We start from the raw sequence: 5057 nt of genomic DNA, 5'->3' as shown, positions 1-5057 counted from the left end.
CGCGGGGCTGCGGGGCCCGCGCCCGCCTCTGCCCGCGGGGCAGCCGCCCGGCCCGAAGCCGAGCAGCGCAGGGGTCAAGGCCGGGCACAGGGAGCCGGCCGGCCGCAGCCCGTACTCACCGGTCCGCGGTTCCGCCGCCGCCGCCGGCGCCGCGCTCCCAGCTCCATGGTCCCGCCGCCCCGCAGCCGCCCGGCGGCCCCACCCCGCACCGCCCCGCACGCAGCGGCGCCAGCGACGCCGCCTCCGGCCCGGCCACGGCCGCGGCCACGCCCCCTCCCGGCGGGGGGCCAGGCCGGAGCGAGAGGGGGGCCCAGCGCCGGCTCCACCAACCAGGGCCGGCTCACCGGCCGCTGCTCCCGGATTGGCGAGCGCCTCGGCCAATGGGGGCGCGGCAGGAGCGCGGCGCGTCGGCGCCGGGGGGCGGGGGATTGCGGAGGAGGTGGCCCTCGCCCTTCGTCCTCCGCCCCCGGGTCGGGCTGAGGCTTTGGCCAGAGTCTCTCCTGGAGTGGACAGGTAGGGACTCTTTGGGCAGAGTTAGCCAGGGGGCCGTGCAACACCTCCGCTTACGACGTACCACTGCAGTCCCTTTGGGTTTCCACCCATATCCTAACCTTCCCTGGGTTTGAGGGCTCTTGGAGCCAGAGGTCCATCTACCTGTGTGCTGCAGAGTTGAGGGTTCACAACCCTGAGAGGATTACAGCCATGCCCTCGGTTGATCTTATGCCCTTCTCAAATCCGTCAGCATTCTGCCTGCAGAATCTTCTCATTCTCTCTGCAGATTCCTCTCTTCTTATCCCCCCCTCCGACTTCAGTCTCCCTCCGCCCAGATGTGAGAGAATCCACAATACCTATTAAATACAGAGTATCCCTTAAACTACCCAGCCAAGCCCCCTGGCAGTGGGACTTCATTGATGACTCAGGGGTAAGCTTAAGGAAAGAAAAGGGAGGAGGAAAAGGAAGACAAGAAAAAAAGGAAAAGCCAATTATGTTCTCCTAGGTCCTGAAGGAAAGGTGTTTAAAAACATCAAACAGAAGTGTTATCTTTATTTTACTTGCCTTTATTCTTTTTGGTTTACCAATAAGGTCACTAGATTGAAAAGCTTTTAGGAAATAAGTTCAAATCCCAATAAAGAGTCCTAGAAAAACTAACTCAGGTTGTCTTTACAGACATGTGATAACTAGCCACATCTGATCCGGCTCGTAACAGCAACTAAATGCTAGGGAAAATGCAGAGCAGCTGATAACAATTTTTAGCAAAGCTTGCAGCACCAGAAATGCAGAAGAAAAATCATGCATCCCTCTTCATGTGTAATCTATTAACCTACATTACTTCCAAAGGAAGCGTTTTTAAAGCTCTATTTTAAGGTGACATATATTTAGTTTCCATATCATGTCAACATGAAATATTCTGGTCATTAATAAGGTAAACAGGATTTTAGTGAATTATTACAGTGCTCTGTATTTGTAATATTGATACTAGGGTGATAAATTTCTGTTGCATTCAAAGCTGACTTGTTATTCAAGTTGAAATGGCTTTCCTTCATTTTATCTTCATTTACACAGGGGAATAGCTTCCAGGTCTATATTTAGGTCATTGATTTAGAATTCAAAAATGTGAAGGTGTAAGATACCCAGAGTCTGTTTTCAGGGTTGCTAATCACATTTCCCTTACCTCTCCTGTCTTCAGTGACCCCCCCCCCAAATTTATATGAACTGCTGCTACACTTAATTTACACCCACTATTAGCCCTTAATTGTACTGTGGTGAAGTGTCCAGGATTGTTTCATATAAGTCGGTTTTATCTCTAATTAGATGGTAAGTTCCATAAGGGTAAGGTCCTTATTTTATACTACTGTTTCCTTCCCCTGTGATGTCTAGTGCAGTGCTGAATATGTAGTAAATATAACCCTACCCCTAGTATTGTGTCCATAATGTAGAGAATTTTCTTCAAATATAGTACTTCTGTGAACCAGCCCTTTAAATAAAATTGCTCAGAACAGTTGCATTAAGGGGCTAATGCCTCATACTTAGCTGGAAAAATGTTGCCAAATCAGGGAGTAAATCGGTTGCCTGTAACAGAAACTTGAGTAAAGTGCATACCGACAGGGGTTGCTTCTTACCACGTGACAGGAAGTCTGGAGACAGCCTGGAGGGTCTGCAGTATCTCCAGGGTGTCAGTATATCTCAGGCTCCTTCTCCCCGTTGGCTCTGCTGTCCTTGACATGTGACTTTGTCTTCCTCTCACAAGATGGCTGCTCCCCTTCTGGACATTGTATCATATTCTGGAAAATGGTAGGGGGATGGGTAAAGGACGTAAGATCAAAGAGATGCCCGCCAACTGAATCTTCCCCTTAACAACCTTTCTGGGAGGCCCCAACCAGCACCTTCTGTTTGCTTCTTATTGGCCAGATCTGTGTCACACTGTGACATACCCCTAACTGCCAAAGAGTCTGAAATACTAAGTAATATAAGCCAGGGACCTTGTCTCCACCAATGTGAGGGTTCCATTAATAAGGGAAAAGGGGAATGCAGTTTCTGCCACAGTTGCTGAATACATGACATTCTCTATTCTCTCCTGTTTATTTATTCATGAAATGACCCACTTTTTTTTAAGCCATTCAAATCGCAATAAGAAAACAACCCAGTATAAAAAGGAGCAAGAGATCTGAAGAGATGCCTCATCAAAATAGAGATGGCAATATTCAGATGTCAAATAAGCATTATATGTCAGAGAATTGCAAGTTAAAACAATGAAATGCCACAACATACCTTCTAGAATGGCTAAAATCCAAAAAGCTGATAATACCAAATGCTGACAAGGATAGGGAGCAACTGGAATGCTCATTCACGGCCGGTGGGAATGCGGAATGGTACAGCTGCTTTGGAAGACAGCATGGCAGTTTTCCACAAAGCTAAGCATAGTCTTACCATACAATCTAGCAATCGAGCTCCTTGGTATTTACCCAAATGAGCTGATAACGTAGGTCCACATGAAAACCTGCATCCCAATGTTTGTTTATAATTGCCAAACACTGGAAGCAACCAAGATGTCCTCCACTAGGTTAAGGGATAAACAAACTGGTACATCCAGACAATGGGACATTATTCAATGATAAAAAGAAATGAGCTATCAAGGCATGAAAAGACATAGAGGAATCTGAACTATATATTACTAACTGAGAGAAGCCAGGCTGCATACTATGTGACTCCAACTATATGACATTCTGGAAAAGGCAAAACTACGGAGACAGTAAAAAAAAGATCAGTGGTTGCCAGGGGTTAGGAGGAGGGAGGAATGTACAGGCAGAACACAGAGGATTTTTAGGGCAGTGAGACTGCTCTGTATGATATTAGAGTGGTGGACTCGTCATTATACATATGTCAAAATCCATAGACTGTACAACCCAATGTATAACACAATATGGGACGTTCATGTAAACTATGGACTTTAATTAATAAAAATGCATCAATATTGGTTCATTCATTGTAACCACACTAAAAGAAGATGTTAATGATAGTAGAAACTGTGTGAGGGGCTAGAGGGGTAGCGGGTGGGTATATGGAACTCTATGTACTATCTGCCCAATTATTCTGTTAATCTAAAACTGTACTTAAAAATAAAGTCTGTTAATCATTTTTTTAATGGGAATCATAGTTACCGTAATGATGTCAACATACTGAGGCTACCATAATAAAGAGAAAAAATTTGCTTTGGAGGAGTCACCTTTATTTATGGACCTTGAATGCATTCACAGACAAATTCTATTGCCCTTCAACTATTGCTAAATCTTAAAAAATTCTTCACGTATACTTTTTTTTCAGTTTTAGTTCTGGGTAAAAGATTCACCAATTGTCTGCACGTTGCCACTTATTTTCCTCAATTTTTTTTTTTTTTTGCAGTACGCGGGCATGTCACTGTTGCGACCTCTCCCATTGCGGAGCACAGGCTCCGGACGCGCAGGCTCAGCGGCCACGGCTCACGGGCCTAGCCGCTCTGCCGCATGTGGGATCTTCCCGGACCGGGGCACGAACCCGTGTCCCCTGCATCGGCAGGCGGACTCCCAACTACTGCGCCACCAGGGAAGACCTTTCCTCAATCTTTATCAGTCTCTGTCTCCCTCCCTGTCTCCTGCTGCCACTTCATCTATCTCTGTCTCTCTACCTCTCTGCACACAAGAATTTTTTTGTTACTCAACCACTGAAGGTGAATTGCAGACACCCAGACACTGTACCCTAAATATTTCAGCATGTATCTGCAAGAACAAAAATGTCTTATTCTATAATAAGAGACAAGCAGAGCCTACGAAATGGGATCACAGAGACTAGGTATCTCTAACTTCTCCAGACTTCATTACTCCCTTCTTTTTCCCTTGTAAATATTTGTCCAACCTGATATATAGTGCCTTTATCCCCAGGAACTGATATCAGGCTGAAGCAGGAAAATTAAATTTGGGAGCATGGGAGGTGATGATAAAGCATCGTGCTAAAGAGAATTCTGGTGATGTGAAGCGATCAGTCATTTCGTGTTCTGTGAAATGATGTGTGTGAAACACATGGTGCAGCCGGTCCTGACCCGCCAGTGAGCTGAATGCATGCTGTCGGGTGTTATTATAACAACGGAACAAGCTCTCAAGCATGTTCCTAATGAGATCCTCACAGCTATATTTTTTAAACCTTTTGAAATGTGCCATCTTTGTTCCACTTCACCCTTGCCTGGTCAAAATCTTGGATAAATTCCCAAAGTTAAAATGTAGGCAGCTGTAGTGTCATCTTTACTTCAAATCAGATGAATCTGAGAGTGATGACACCGTGACTTTTTCAAGACGCTTTATAAATGAGATACGTACTCAGTGATTTACTTAAATTCTCTTTTATCATTACGAAGTCTTTAGTGGAAAAACAATTGTCATTCTTTTTACTTAATAGCATGTCATCTTACATAAAAATTACAAACTGTTTTGCATTAGGAAGTGAGTTCAGTCTCACTTCAGGGGAAGCAAAAGAATAAGAGTGGTTACTAATTAGAAGAACATAATTAGAATATGTGAGAAATCAAA

At 45.1% G+C, this 5057-nt stretch overlaps 1 protein-coding gene across 3 annotated transcripts in view; it reads right to left on the bottom strand.

Annotated features, from left to right (window-relative positions):
* WASF3 (WASP family member 3) overlaps positions 1–198 on the bottom strand; it is a 94149-nt gene extending 93951 nt beyond the window's left edge. For 2 of the 3 annotated variants that reach the window (XM_024125998.3, XM_028497395.2), the window contains exon 1: positions 120–198. The gene's annotated coding sequence lies outside the window, so the exon portion shown is untranslated. The remainder of the gene's footprint in view (positions 1–119) is intronic. The other variant, XM_055089349.1, reaches the window with a different exon arrangement.
* Between the last annotated feature and the right edge of the window lie 4859 nt (positions 199–5057).

Source organism: Physeter macrocephalus, chromosome 13 (genome assembly GCF_002837175.3).
Source record: "Physeter macrocephalus isolate SW-GA chromosome 13, ASM283717v5, whole genome shotgun sequence".
Classification (NCBI taxonomy): domain Eukaryota; kingdom Metazoa; phylum Chordata; class Mammalia; order Artiodactyla; family Physeteridae; genus Physeter; species Physeter macrocephalus.
The sequence above is the reverse complement of the archived record's forward strand: the minus strand, read 5'-3'. Positions and strand labels throughout refer to the sequence as shown.